The sequence below is a fragment of the Phasianus colchicus genome, chromosome 14 (genome assembly GCF_987193195.1).
Source record: "Phasianus colchicus chromosome 14, bPhaCol1.hap1.1, whole genome shotgun sequence".
NCBI classification, from domain to species: Eukaryota; Metazoa; Chordata; class Aves; order Galliformes; family Phasianidae; genus Phasianus; species Phasianus colchicus.
The window spans coordinates 13,719,698-13,735,059 of record NC_143449.1 but is presented as its reverse complement, the minus strand read 5'-3'; positions in this window follow the sequence as shown (position 1 = coordinate 13,735,059).

Sequence of the window (15,362 nt, the reverse complement as noted above, 5' to 3'; positions counted from 1 at the left end):
GTGGCAGTCTGCCAGTAAGCTCAATTAGAATTTTTGACTGAATTAAGTAGTGCACAATCAGAGCATACAAAGAAAAAAAAAGCACCCTCAAAAAGAATAGCATTCCTGTAGGTGTAACAAAATCTTTTCTTCTCAGCTCAAAATAAGTCTTAAATTATAGTGATGTTATTTGACTTTAGGAGTGCACAGATGTGTTAAGTATTTCATTGGGAATACAGAGTGGTTAGTTGGACAAGCATAAAGCATACATAATTAATTTCAGTCTTACAGAGCCTCTGCTCTTTAACATGATATTTGTTACCGTAGTAAAAGAAGCTTACTAGGCACCATGTTTAGTTGACAGTGTTGAAGGGAATTGTTAAAAAGAAGAAAAATCTGTTCGCATTCCACTCTCAAATTTGCACCTAGTTTCAGACCGTATGTCTGCATTTAGTGTTTTAAAGCAGGCAAAAGAAGAATGGCAGGTTCCTGGAGAGAAATATGTCACTGGTGATAAACAGTCAGTAGAGCAGATAATGCATTGCAGGTCAAAAACTACACCCTTGACAATACTGCACATGCAGGTAATACACTAAATGTCACATTTGAAAGGGGTAATGCTTTTTCTACTGCTACATCCTCAACAAATTGTAGTACATAGCTGAGTTACAAATTGTAGTACCCAGCTGACATGGAAGCATGAAGGATTTTTAGGAGGCAGAAAATGCAGTGAAACTGAACAAGATAGACCATTGAAACAACAGCAAAACAAACAAAAAAAAAGCCAGCAAAATTAACAGCCCAACTCTCAGGAGTAATATGAGCCACACAATAAATCATCTTAGACTGTAATCATAATCTATAGAAAAGTAATTGTTTTGTATAGCTCTGTATTAGAAGATTAAGCCCTGTACACATAAAGGCATCAAACATCAGGTTAAAAATTGCTTCTTTTAGTCTGGATACGTTCTAACCTTCATGAACAGAATTTCTAACTGCACATTTTCTTCTAATAAATAAAGCTGAATTCATCTATTTTGTTTATAACTCTTAGAAACATATATATAGACACATCTTTACAGTACTGACATTTAACTCATTCATTCTGACCATACACGGATGATCTAAAGATGCTGGGAGATGACAGTACTGGAAAATCTGCCTAAAATCATGCTGGCATTGCTACTGGGATGCAGTGTTGGTGCTGCATCCCTGGAAGTGTTCAAGGCCAGGCTGGATGGGGCTTTAGGCAATCTGATCTAGTGGAAGATGCCCCTGCCCATGGAAGGTGTCCCTGCCCATGGCAAGGGGCTGGATCTGAACTGTAAGGCCCCTTCCAACCCATGCCATTCTGTGATTCTGTGATTTCACTCACATGCTATTCCCCTGGCTCACGTGCCTTCTCAAGCACCATCCTCCTTGAGTACTGAGGAAGACATAAACTGTAGGCTTAATTTATTTATTTATTTTTTTTAATATAAGAAGTACTGACAGCCTGAAGTCCCCAGTGAAACTTCTAGTCTGCGCCTAGCATTTTTGGGTAAAGAATGCAGAAGTCAACACCTTGAATATAAGTAAGCACATATGCATGCAGAAGCAAGCACACAATACATGAACTAAATGCAGCAGTCTCTAACCCAGAACATAGTGGGAAGGAAAGAAGAACTGGTAGTTAAACAGACTCCCTAAAGTCCCAGGACAACCTAAGAAAATAAATTCTAAAAGAACTTTCTTTGGTTGTATACAGCATGCAGCTCCCAGATAAACTCCACTTAAAGCTGTTATATTGAAACTACTTCCAAGTAGGAGTATCTTAAAATGCAGGAACATTTTAAATAGAGTCAAATGGCCAGTCTGTTTTTTATAATGAGTCACTTCTTGATTGCCTGAAAATGCATCTTTTAGTTTGGGAATTAAAGAAAATTCTGGAATGTTTTTGTATCACCGTGGTCTTAGCTAGAAGGTGATTCTGCTGGTGACTTATTGGCCCGGTCTTGTGCTCAGGTTCAGAGATCAGAAAATCTGCAACTAATAGAACAACATGGTAGATGGTCTCCTTTAGCACAGTAGAGCTCAGATAGCATTAATCCTTCCTGTACTGTAATCAAACAAGTATGAAGTCTTGATTTCTCAGCTGAGAAGGATATTATTTTAAGTAAATTTTGCCCCCCCCCCCCGCCCCCCAAAATCATGCAATTATCTGTGAACCATTTGACTGCTAACTGTAATAGGAATGATTCAGATGTTATGCACACTCTGCAATCCACTATTTTTGGTGGGTTTGGGTTTTTTTTGTTTGTTTGTTTGTATTTTTCACAGTGCTATTTGCAGTATCTTTTAATGACATACATGACAATTCCCAGGATTCATGCAAATGGTACCAGAAGCTACAAAAAAATAAGTAATGATGGACAAACACAATGAAAGCTTGGAGCAAACCCACAACTTTGGTTCTTCCTATACTATGCAACATTTCATAATCAGCTCTGTAGCTTTTAGCAATCCTGTAACACCTTTTAAACTCTAGATTTTTAACTCGTGGAATAGGGAGAAAGTGTCTAGAATGAGGGAGGCAACACAACTGGAACTACTATGAAACAATATTATATCTACGTGTGTAGACAACCTACATTTACCCAAAAGACTGTAATGAGAAGGCAAATTTGATGAGGTATATGATGGAGCTTAGTCAGCAGGTCATTAGTGGATGGCATTTGTCTATGCATTCCACTTCAATTACATAAATATGTATTAAGAAATCTGCTACAGCTTAATTCATCAGTAATCACTAAGAAAGTCTTCCAACTGGACAGGAGGACTCAATACAATATGCTGTCTGTACTACCACTTTTTAACCTTTCAATTTTCATGCATTTTCACTATTGGCAAAGAAATCCTTCTAGGCCTGCTCAGCTACACAGTTACAGAAAACTTGCAAAAGCCTGGCATATCAAATTCAAATATAAAATACATGATATGACAATCCCAGATTAAAGTTGCAAACTGTACACATGACAGCTGTCTGTAACAATTGTCTTGTCAAGTACAGAAATGATGGTTCAATGTCGATGCTAAGACCAGCTATGGAACCATGCCTTATGACAGACCATAAATTTCAACAGTTCTACAATAGTTCTACCTTCTACATCTAATTTTGCCTTAATTTACATAAGATCAGCTGATGTCAAACTCTAGGTGAGAAAAGATCTGAAATCTCATTTTCCCCCCACTCTTAAGAACAAGAATAATAAATATAATGTACTATAAGAAATAATATAAAGGAGCCCAACTCTATACCACTGTGCCATTTCTGTACATCCTGTCATCAGTTATCAAGCAGAGACACACTCATCATTCTGATAAAGCTACTCCACACATTGTGAAATAATTCTTGTCAAAAATAGCAACATTTCAATTGCAGTTATTAATTTATTTGGGGGAGGGGGTGAAGGGGGAGGGAGAGTTAGAAAAGGAACCAAGACAGTAACAGTAATCACTGCTCTGACTAATCACTTCTAACTTTTCCTCTCTGATTTTGGATTAAATAAGATGACACAGTGACACTGCTTCCTACATATCTTCCTGAATGACCTAGCACCTTACCATGCCCTATAGTTTATTTCCAGGCAACAGAAAATTAGTCAGATAAAACATCCTTTGAATTGTTTGTAGCATGATGCTAAACCTGTGAAATATCTTTCCTCACTAACATAGACTGACTGTTTGCTTTGATAGCAACAGTTCATACTGCCACAAAGGAAAAACTAAGAGGATGGGAAAGATCTGAAACAATCCTAAGTGAAAGCTGAAGGATTTTCGCAGGGTTTTTCCTCACTGAAAGGTAAGGAAATTTTGCAAGAAGAGATTTGTCATGTATCAGGAGAGGGAATGTAACAGCCAGCTTTTCCTCCAGATTTTTTTCCTGTTTATAACCACTGTGGGTAACTCCCCATGAATGCATTGATTTTTACTCTTTTTTTCTGTCTGCACAATACCCAGGATGCATAAATCCCTTTGCTGAAACTGCACTCGGATCTTGTGCTGAAACTGCATCTATTTGATTTTCCCTTGCACTGACCAGCATTGACATTTTTAGCTTTCTGACATACTTTTCAAGCACGATCTGTTTCCCTTTCTCAAAACTGGGATATAAATGTTGTATCACTTCAGCTGTGTGAATATAGCAGCCCTTTCCTAGGTCCCTTACCAGCATTACTAAACTATCTCTTGGAGTCCTGGATTGTTGGGTAGTCCTATTTCAAGGAAGATTTTCGACACACACAAGAGGGCTAATGCATGGTTTCTTTTTTAGACTACAGATGAACTTCAAAAATAAGCAGAATAAATAGTCTTCACTTAAATGTTACAGTACATCAAGAAGATAAATTTCTTCTCCCAGCTCCACTACCTGGAAACATTTCTCAACATTTCACATTGAATTTGATGAGCTACAGGTTAACCACATAATATCCCAAGTTGGAAAGGATGCAGAAAAAAAAAAAAAAAAAAAAAAAAAAAAAAAAAAAAAAAAAACCACAAAGAAACAAAAAAAACCAAAAACCTTTCCTTTCATGAAAGCAAAATCTTTTTTCATGAATTTGTTAAGATGTATCATGTGTCAAAAATACAGATGTCCAGGTGCTGTGTAGTTTTGCCTGCGTTTGCCTGTTAGAGTTTATTTCTAAAGGGCAGCAGTGTGCTAACCGTAAAATATCCTGAGCATTTTTTCCTAGTACAGAAGTACACCTAAGAAGAGCATGTCTTTGGTATGATTGTTGCACATCAAATGTCATCTGACTTTTTTCTTGCATCTAAAACACAGCTTTACTTTGACTGCAATACACTTAGCACACAAACTAAAATGAGTAAAAGACTGAAGCCAAGGAGAGCCACTTCTAGCAGGACTGCATAAAGATTTTATATTACATTCACAAAACATGAAACACTAATATGAAATCAACTTCATCAGTTTGGTAAATAGGAGGATTTTAATGGGTGGTATTTTACAAAGGTATAATTGCTTTATTTCTTGTGTCTATTGAACTATCTGTATTTCAGCTCAAAGTAGACTGATCTGTAACAGAAATATAAAGCTATGTTTGAAGAGAATTTTGCCATTGTCCAGGTTATTTACTTACTGAATGATTTTTCTTCCAGCACACTGGTAATACTACTACACCCTCAAAATTACAGATGAAACAAGATAGTTATTTAATAGATAGGTAAGTAGAGTAGGAATGAACCAGAAAATACTTATAAGTCAGCCTGAGATAAAGAATTTCACTTGCTTGTACAAAACTTTCTCTGATGGCCTTCTTTTTCTCAGATAGCTCAGAAGATGTATTTGGATGGATCATAGTACTCTATATCCAGTTTGGCAGACTCATTTTTTCCACTTGGCCTTGCAGCACCATCATGTGGTCACTCTAAAGGAAGTAAGATTATGTGGCCTATTGCCAAATACCACCTGCCTGGTGTAAATACAGATTAAATTTGTAAACAGTTCAGAATTAGGGTAAAGTTGTTTAGAGGGAATATCAAGTGCTAAAAATGAGGAACAATGCATGTCTTCTCAAGGTCATTTGTTTTCTTCTCTGTATTAAGTTTAATAGTTGATATTACTTGAGCTTTTTCTGCTTTCTATGTACATCTCACTTGAAGAATGAGAGTCAGGTCTTTGCTTAGGTTTTCTGAACATAAAAACTTCGCTGATCTTCACTTCCTCACAATTTCATCTGTATGATAAAACTATGGTCTTGTCAATTCAGTGTTTAACTTCTAAATATAGTCTGATTTAATAACATACACGTGTTAGGTCACAGATGTTACAAATGAGAAATTTTAAATTATACTACCCAAAGTAGCAATGGTCTGTTTTAACGTCTAAGTATTTTCTTCCTCTTAAGCTACAAAATTTGTTCGAGACATGGCCCAGAATGCATCTTCCTATGCTGTTTCCTTTCAATTTCTGAGGTTTTCTTATACCAGTTTGGAAGATCAGTTATGAGAAGAAGTCTCATGTATAGGCTACCAGTTAAATCAAAAAAGGGTGTCCAGCAGAGTAGGGTGACAGAAATCATCCATTCGGTACAGTGATTATACTTCCTCACACTTAAAAAACTGTTTCTCTACATCTTTCATATATAAAGCTGGAATATCTACTTCCCCGCACTCAAAAGAAAACTATAGAGACATTCTACAGAAATAAAATTCTACCTGTAATAGAGTGCATTTGTCCTCAACTGCAAAATTCGTAGGTTAAAATTGATTGGTATCTGATAATACAGTAAAGTAAACAAAAGCAAATAACATTGCTATCACAGGGCGTCAACAAATCCTATGAATAGAAGGTAATGCAGTATTGTCATATTTTATACTTTTCAAAATCTGGCTACATCACACTTGGAATTCTTGGGATAGTTAAATATTTTAAGCACATAGCTTGTCATGCCACAGAATCTGAAGCTAGTTCCAGAACTGTTTTGGTGTTTTACAGACCACAGAATTCAGTGAAGGTCTTAAACTAGATGGGATTATTGGTCCTATCATTGTGCTGTGAAATAACATTTTTTTTCTGTAATGATTTAAATGCTTGTTGTCTTTTTGCTTAGTATTCGCCAAACTATCCACTAATGACTACTTTATGTCCTAATCATGATCTCCATTTATGCCCACTGGGTATGTAACTGTTTACAAAGGGCATCCATCTACTATAATTCTCTACCAGTTCTATTTTTTCCTCTTAAGAAATATTTATCCTGAGCATTATAACTTTGAACTGTGAGGATTTGCTGCACCTCTGGGACATATTCAGGATATTGACACCTCCTGTGGTCTCCCTTAAGAGATATTACAATATGCCTGGGATTACACAGCCTGACCTAGGAATGGATTATTTTGTGATAAATTCAGAAAACTACTCACTCTTCAATGTTATTGTATCAGAAAAATCTCTTACATTTTGACACAGAATGAAGCAATCTTATTTGATTAAGGAACATCCACATTAACATTCTCAGCTTGTCAAGAATTCTGTTATAACAGCTAGTCTGTGAGCCTGTACAGTTCATCTAGAAGTGCCTTAGGTGTTAAGGATATGAATATTGCTTAGTATAAAGGAGATAGCAGGTCTCTACCCCTGTGAGTATTAGTACTTGTTCCTTATCTAAGAAGATAGACTGACGAATTGAGTTGAGCAAAAGTCACAGCAGTGCAGGTGGTGTAAAAGACTATTGGAAAAAGGAAGGTCATGCTTTCAGTGTTCACAAGAGCACAAAAAACAGCAGTGAATCACATCACAGTAAAGCAGACTCATGTCAGACAATATGAAAGGCATTGTAAAATTAGAAGCAGGTAAATTTTGAAACAGACTGCCAATACAGACAGGTGTAATAGCTTACAAAAAAAAGCACGGTCCTTGTAACTGTTCTGAGCTCTTTCAGACAAACATCATTACATCATTGTTTTTTCTGAATATTTTGTTATTTAACATCAAAATGAACAGATCAAGGAGGGAATGATGAAGAATTCATATTTTTTCCAGTCTTCAGATACTGTAATGCTATAATGTGATAAAAAGTACAGTGATAGTTGCAGGGCAGCAAAATCTTTGGCTGCAGCAAATGAGAACAAATCCAAATACAGCAGCTATGGACACAGAAAAAAATGAAGAAATACTGCTTACCTTTAGAAGAGCTGCAGTAGATAGGAATCTCCAGCAAGATACCCTCACCTCCGCTGCCAACACTTAAAGGAAGTCTGGGAAGTGCTGGCTCCTGGCTCCACACCTTCTAGTCACACAGGTGTACTGCATGCACCTGAGCTCCCCTGGATTGGCCTTGCCTTCCCACAAGGTGCTTAATCACTGGTTCAGACTGTGACTTAGCATTTCTGCTACAGATACCCTTTTTGATTTTTTCTTTCATATTTGTCTTCAAACAAAGAATTCCACCATTTTTAACAGATAAGCAAGGGACCTGACTTTGTTTATGTTTTACGCCTCTGAATTCCACAGATAGTCTTCAGCACAGTCACTGGGATAACACTGCTAAACACTTCAGTGATTTTGACAGCTTTCCAGCTATCACTTGCAGTTGCTTTCATAACCGAAGATCAGAGTTGTTATCCATAAAATATGAATGATGTATACAAATTGTAGCCTTCCACAAGTTCTCTGGTTTTCATGGCTTTTTTAGATAACACATGGTGGAGTGTACCAATGAGGTACTATACTGCTACTTGTCTTCTTTGCTGCTCTACCATTGGACTGCAGAAACAGTGGAGGGCTGAACAGCGGAGGGCCACTGTCCCAGAGTGAACATGCAAGAAGCAGACTGAGAAATATGCAAATACTTTTCCTCAATCAAGTTCATTATGTATCCTTCTTTTGCAGAGTTGGACTGTGATAGTCACACTGATCTAGCCTGATAATTGATAATTTATCCTCATAGTCAAGTGAAAATTAACCCCTCGGGAATATTGCCATATCTTGCCATAGTTCATTTAAATATCAGTTTTAAATACAGATCCCCCACTTTTAAATGGAAGAAACCCTATCATTTTAATATGCATCATGGATTATAAAACATTCTCCAACTTACTACAAGACTTTTCAAAAGTAGATAACTGAAATACAAGACATGCCTAATATCTTCCCTAAAATTTTTAACTTCCTACTAGTTTTCAGTTTGAATTCAGAATGTTTCTTGTTTTACTTCTAGTGGTATATAAAGCACCTCTCATTCCTATCCATATTAATAACATATTAGTCCTGTCTTTAGGATTAAACTTTGATTAATCAAAGCCATCAGGACCTCTTCTGATTTGGAGAGTGCGGAGGTGTGGTAATACTATGAAAATATAGAGTATATGTTTATTTAAAATATTTTAATACTGACTCCCCACAATACAATCTAGATGGACAGATGTAAGGAAATGGACTTGGTACACATTAAAATTTCTACAAGTAGTTACTCAGCTTCATATGCGTGTATGTAACTACAGAAATGTAGTCACAAGTTTATGTGAAAGAAATGCAAATACAATTATTTTTACTCTTAAAAGAACATATTTTAAATTCACAGTACATACCACTGAACTAGTTCAAGATGACCCTGTGAAGGAAAGGTGTAACATGAGGCACTACCCTGATGGACAGAAATAGTCCTGGATTGACTGATGATCTCCTGTTAACTTCCTGAGAGAGGAAAGGTTTCTTATTTACTTTATGCTGCTGGAAATACCTACTTAGATATTGTGTGTCACCATGAACTGAGCTGGTATGTCTAAGTGCTATTTCAGGGCACTGTTGCATAAGCTAGATATTACACTCAATCTTGTTTTGACCACTGCTAACAAGAAAAATCAATAGAAATTCCAAAATATGATTTAAGCATGTCTGCCCAGGAAAATGTATTGATATACTCAAACCAATATAATTATACTACCCTTGAGGTTAGTGTAAGTTTCCACTTGTCTTTGAAATTTGTGTTATTTCTTTTTCTTTCGTTTTCTTATTTTTGGCATTTTTGTTACAGTTGAAGCACTTCCAAGGATACACTAAAGAATACTAAATCCTGGGATGTGTTCACATCCCAAGTTACACCACTACAACTGTATTACTAAACTTCCTCGCTTGAATACTCCCATGTTACATTTAAGCTTATTTAATGTCTTATAGCTTATTGTGCTGTTCATAAGCAAGTTGTATACGTGATAGCAGAGCTGTAGATTCATGTTACAGAAAATGACTGCAATTGCTGTCACAGTGAAATACCAGACTCAAGTCACTAAAGACACTACAATGTTATGCACTGAAGTGCAAGATTTTCTGCAGCACAATGTTCATGTATTCCAAAGCACATTTACAGAACTCTACTCCTAAATCCTATAGTAATCAATAAATTGAAAGCCACTTCTTTGCTGAAGCCATCTTATTCTGGCTGCAGCTTGATCATGCTGGATTTAATATAATATGTATAAGAAAACAACTTTAAACTTACAATAGAACACGTTTTTAAAAAGCAAATTGTTTAATCTTCAGGACTTCAGTTGTCACCATCAATTAAAAGCAAACAAACATAATAAAAAACTGCAGGTAAGTTACTGTACATATCTGATAGTTAACTGCAGTTCTTATCATCTTCTGTAAAACTGCTGGAAGAGAATTCCTAACAGGAATAAAGTAAATAAAGCAAAAATAAAAATGAAGAGGTCAGGAAATTCTGACTGATTCTCTTGTTGAAGCTTTCAAAGATGGCTTTTATAACCAGTCACATTTATATGAATTGTATTCATCTGTTACTGACTTGTCATTGATTTCTTACCAATTTTTTCTCTCATCAATTTTATTGCCTTAGATTTTCTTATTCATTATATGGAAAATATCTTTGCCTTGGTCTTTAATAGTAAGACTTGTTACTCCCTGGGAACACAGCCTCCTTCATTGATGATCTTGATGAGGGGATTGAGTGCAGCCTCAGTAAGTTTGCAGATGACACCAAGCTGGGAGGGAGTGTTGATCTGCCAGAGGGGAGAAGGGCACTGCAGAGGGACCTGGACAGACTGGATCGATGGGCCAAGGTTAACGACATGAGTTTCAATAGGATCAAGTGTCAGGTCCTGCATTTTGGTCACAACAACCAAGGAAGAGGCATTTACATTGTTACCAAAATTAAAAAAATAAACCGTTAATTGGGGTTTTGCACAAACAAACTATGAAGACAACAAGGACTGACCCTACAAATGAACAACATTTTTTCACAGTAATTAACCATGACCAAACCCAATTTTGCTACATACACATGAAACTACATACACATGAATGTCTAAACAAAAATTAATATTAAAAATGTTAAACTGAATGTACAACTTTTTTTTTTCACTGTAGAACTAAACAAATTACAGTCCCAGACTCTACTATACGTGTTAGGCAAGACCCATATCAAACACATTGTTCTTGAGATAGTTACCAAGATAACAGTATGAGAAGTTTCAACAAAGCAGAACAGAATTCTGTTCTTCAGGATGATTCTAAAATCCTTTCATTTATTTTTTTTCTTTATTCATTTTTAGTGTATCACACCAGAACTAAAATCATTTAACTAGTAATTCTGTCTAGGTAAGAATGTTTGAGACTCAGATTTAATGTTAACCAAAGTAACTGGTTGCTACATGTCTGAAGAGCTATCTTGGAGTTAGCCTGAGATGTGGAATATATTGTTAAAAAGCCTTGGTAAATTCTAGTAAACCAAGTAAATAGCTGTGAAGTAAGCAGTTTATATTCCAAGTTCATTTAATCTCTAAAGAAAGCAGGCTGAATAAATATAAGGTTTTGTTTTTGATTTATACAAAGAAGAATCTCTTTATGTATAAACCCCTGAATTGGCATGTTTACTTCAATTGTAAGTTGTGACAGGAAAGCAAATCTTTTGTGGCTTTAATCAGAAGCATTAGGGCTTGAAGTCTGAACAACTGTTTACTATTCCACTATCTGATAAAACTTCAGAACCCTAGGGAAACTAATTGAAAGGAAAGACCTGAGACTTAGACAAGCTACTGCAAATCTAAAACTAGTCAGTCAAGATGGAAATGAGAGTTTCAGTTTACTGATAAATCTCTATCTGAACAATGGTGTTACAATTAATGAACATTAACAAATAGAAGAACATGATAACCACTTCAAATCCCTTGATTTGTAAGGCTAAAAACACAATAGAAATTGAAGGAAAGCAGGTTTCAGGATAATTTTAGGTTGCAGTGAATGCTACATTGTAAAAAAAAAAAAGAAAGTGTGCCTAACTCTAAGTACTAGTTAAATGAGTAACACCAGTCCGCTAAATTGAGCTTTGATGTATTCAACTTGATTTAAGTGGAATCTTCAAGGTGTTGGGGCACTTAAAGTGTTAGGAAATTAAGATTTATTAGAGCCTTATTCAGCAAAATACTTAAGTATCTAATTTAATTCTTCTCTATTCAGCAAAGAACATATTCATTTATGTGCCTGACATTATACAGACTATTGTATAAAAAAGAGGGAATTTTGAAAAAAAATGATCCTCAAAGAGAATCAAATTAAATCCTGATGTGGAAGTAAACATATTTACTTTATTCAAACACATTTCAATTTTCTTAGAGTTCTTAAAAATGTTGCAGCACTCCTTACAGTGTATTAAGGAACCCCTTTAAAAATGAAGAACACAGAAGTGATGCTAAACTTTGGTATATTAAGCATGCAAACACTGTTAGCCAACCAAGTAAGAATTCAAAAGAAAAGAAAAAAAAAAAAGCATAAGAAATCAATGTGGTTTTTTTTTTTTCCACATACATCAACAACAGAAATCTTTTTGAAAAAAGTCTGTAAGGTCAATATGCACACTCCAAGAGAAACATTCAGAGAAGATAACACTATTTCTGAGAAGCAGTATTCTTCACATATGGTCCCTGTGGCAGAGACAGAAGAGATACTTGTGCCAGAATCATTCTCTGTGGAGGGCTCAAAGGATCTGTCTGAAACTGAAGTGACTACGAAGAGTTTCCTGAATGTTTTGACATTACGAATAGCATCAAGTCACAAGGACTAAGTAGTACTCATCCACGAATTCAAGAGGCAGATTATTCACAGCAGCAAATAATCTTTCATTTAAATCAGTTTGGCATCAGACTATTGGGGTTTGGGGGTGGAATATGGTACAAAATTTTAGAAAGATGACAGGAGAGACATGACAAATAGTGTCTGGAAGTCTGACATCTGTAGAAATCATTTTTAAAAAAAATAGACATCTGGATAAAAATAATGTACTTTTAGAGAGTCAACATTGCCTTCTATTAAAGGAAATTGCTCCTCATAAACCTAAAGGAAGTCTCCAAAAATGTCACCTCTATGCAGTTAAAGTGATCCAGATTATAAAAGTACTTCAAAGCGGCTTTCAACAAAATTCTCCATCAAGTCTTTGAAGGAAACTAAGAAGCCATGGCATAAAAGGGAACGTCACAGATAAATGATTGGTTAAAAGATAGGAAACAAAATGTAGGAGTAAATGATCTGCCCTCATGAAGAAAAGAGGTCACTAATGGCATTCTGCAGGAATCTGTATTGCGACTACTGAACATTCAAAAGAGGGAAAAGGGAATGAGCACCTATGTGACAGAAGTTCAACAGTATGAAGTCATTCAAGGCACTAAGGACAAAGAGTAACTACAAAGAACTGTAGAAGGACTTTAAGATGGAGCAGCTGGGCACTAAAGCCAGAAAAAACTCAAAGAGGAAAAACACAAAGTGATGCATGTTGGGCTATTAGCACTCAGAACAAAGACATTGGGAGTTATTATACATAGTTCCATGAAAATATTAGCACACCTGCAGTGCAAAAGACAAGGCAAATTTTAACCATTTGTGTAAGGATACGAAGAGAAAGAAGCCCATGCAACCATGGTAATACACTACTCCCTTATATCTTGAATATTGTGTACAGTTCTGGTCCTCTCAAGGAATAAAAATAGACCTTGAAAAGGTTCAGAGCAGAGCATTAAGCATTATTAAATTTATGAAAAGGCTTCATCATGAGGAATGATCAAAAAACTGAAGGCTCTTGAGCCTGGTAAAGAGAAGACTGAGAGAGGATACAACACAAGTCTGTAACTGTGATTGGTGTTGAAGTGGCTTTGTATCAATTTGTTCATTGTTTTTTTTTTATTATTTTATTTATTTATTTATTTTATATGAGAAATAGATGGCATCAAGTAGATAACCAGGATTCAGGTTCCAACCTGTATCATTCTAACATTAATGCAATACGTCATTAGGATGTATATAACTCCTTGCTAAAGAATATCATTGATGCCAGAACTGTATATGGGTTCAGTAAGAGTCTGGATGAACCCACAGAAGAGAAATTCTATATTAATCAGGGATTACACTTGGTATTCTGGAATCCTAAACAAAGCCCTAGACCTGACACCAACGCAAGAAAGTGTAATAACAAATGGAACAGACATCCTGTGTTACTAGAGAAACTCACATCTCTTTTTTTCTCTAATAAGGACATCATAAAAATCATTATCCTTTGATAATAATTGTCTCTGTTTTCTGCTAAATACAGAAATATTCAGGGAACTAGAACAGGGTGAAGAAAAAAGAGTTTCTGTATATTATGGGGCCTGATAGCAAAGATAAATGAAATAATAGATAATAATAAAAAAAAACACATTCTAATGGCCACTTCTTTTTCCTTATGACAACCCCTTTGCAGAAAGGCTTGACAAAGAAATGTTACCAAATCAATAAAACTGCCCTATAAGCCTCTAACAACACCTGTACTGTGAGTGGGTAGCTGCTTCTGTGAGACTATTATTTACACTATTTCAGGATGTTTTCTCAAACAGCAACATATATTGCATGAAATTCATCTCAGGAAAAATATATAATCCCAGAAGACTCATACTGATCTGAAGCTATGCTTTGTCTTTCCAAAGCTTCTCCACTGAGTCTGTTGCCTTCCTTGTGTGATTTTGAAATTTGATACTACACAGCTCAACCAATGTGCTGACACTCATTGGAAGAAGATCTTAGTTTATTAAAAGCTCTAATTCTAGATCACGTTATGTATTTACCATGTGGAATGTTCCATCCAAAACAACATAGGATACAATAGCATACAACGCAAAGCATGCTGTTCTTGATACTTCTGCTTCCCCAGAATTTAAATAGTAGTGGGCACCAGAAAGATGTTTCCTTTTTTTTCTTCAACACCTTAGTTTACTTTTCCAGAAATCCGAAGAGGCATAGCAATGTAAGTTAAGCATTGCAGTTATAATAGGAAGGTACATCTTCTAGATCTTTTTCAAACAGTACAGACACGTAACTATATGAAGTTTATATTTTAAATAATGAATGCAAAGAAAGGGCAGTGAACCTGCAGCTATTATGAAAATGTTTTAAGAATGAAATCTGAAAAAGAAGCTATGGCTAACTACGCAGAGTAAGATTTTAACTACTTGCATAACTGTAAACATAGCATACTCCTAATTTCCTATTGTATTGGTTAGCTTATCTCCCTCTCTGTAGTTTAGGGATGTGAACAAAATGGTTTTCCTCATTGTCAAACAATTAAAAAATGCAGATTTTAACATGAGAAAAATATACATAAAGAAATAAGAAAATGCCTGGCCCCACCAGGGCAGAGCAGAGGGCAAGGACCATCTCTCTATCTGCTGGCTATGCTTTTATTAATGCATCCCAGAATATCACTGGCTCACAAGGGCACGCTTTTGGCTAATGGCCAATCTGTAGACCACCAAGAGCCCTAGATCCTTTTCTTCAGAGTTTCTCTTTAACAGGTTATCTCTTAACCTGTACCGATGCATGTAGTTATCATATGGTGATA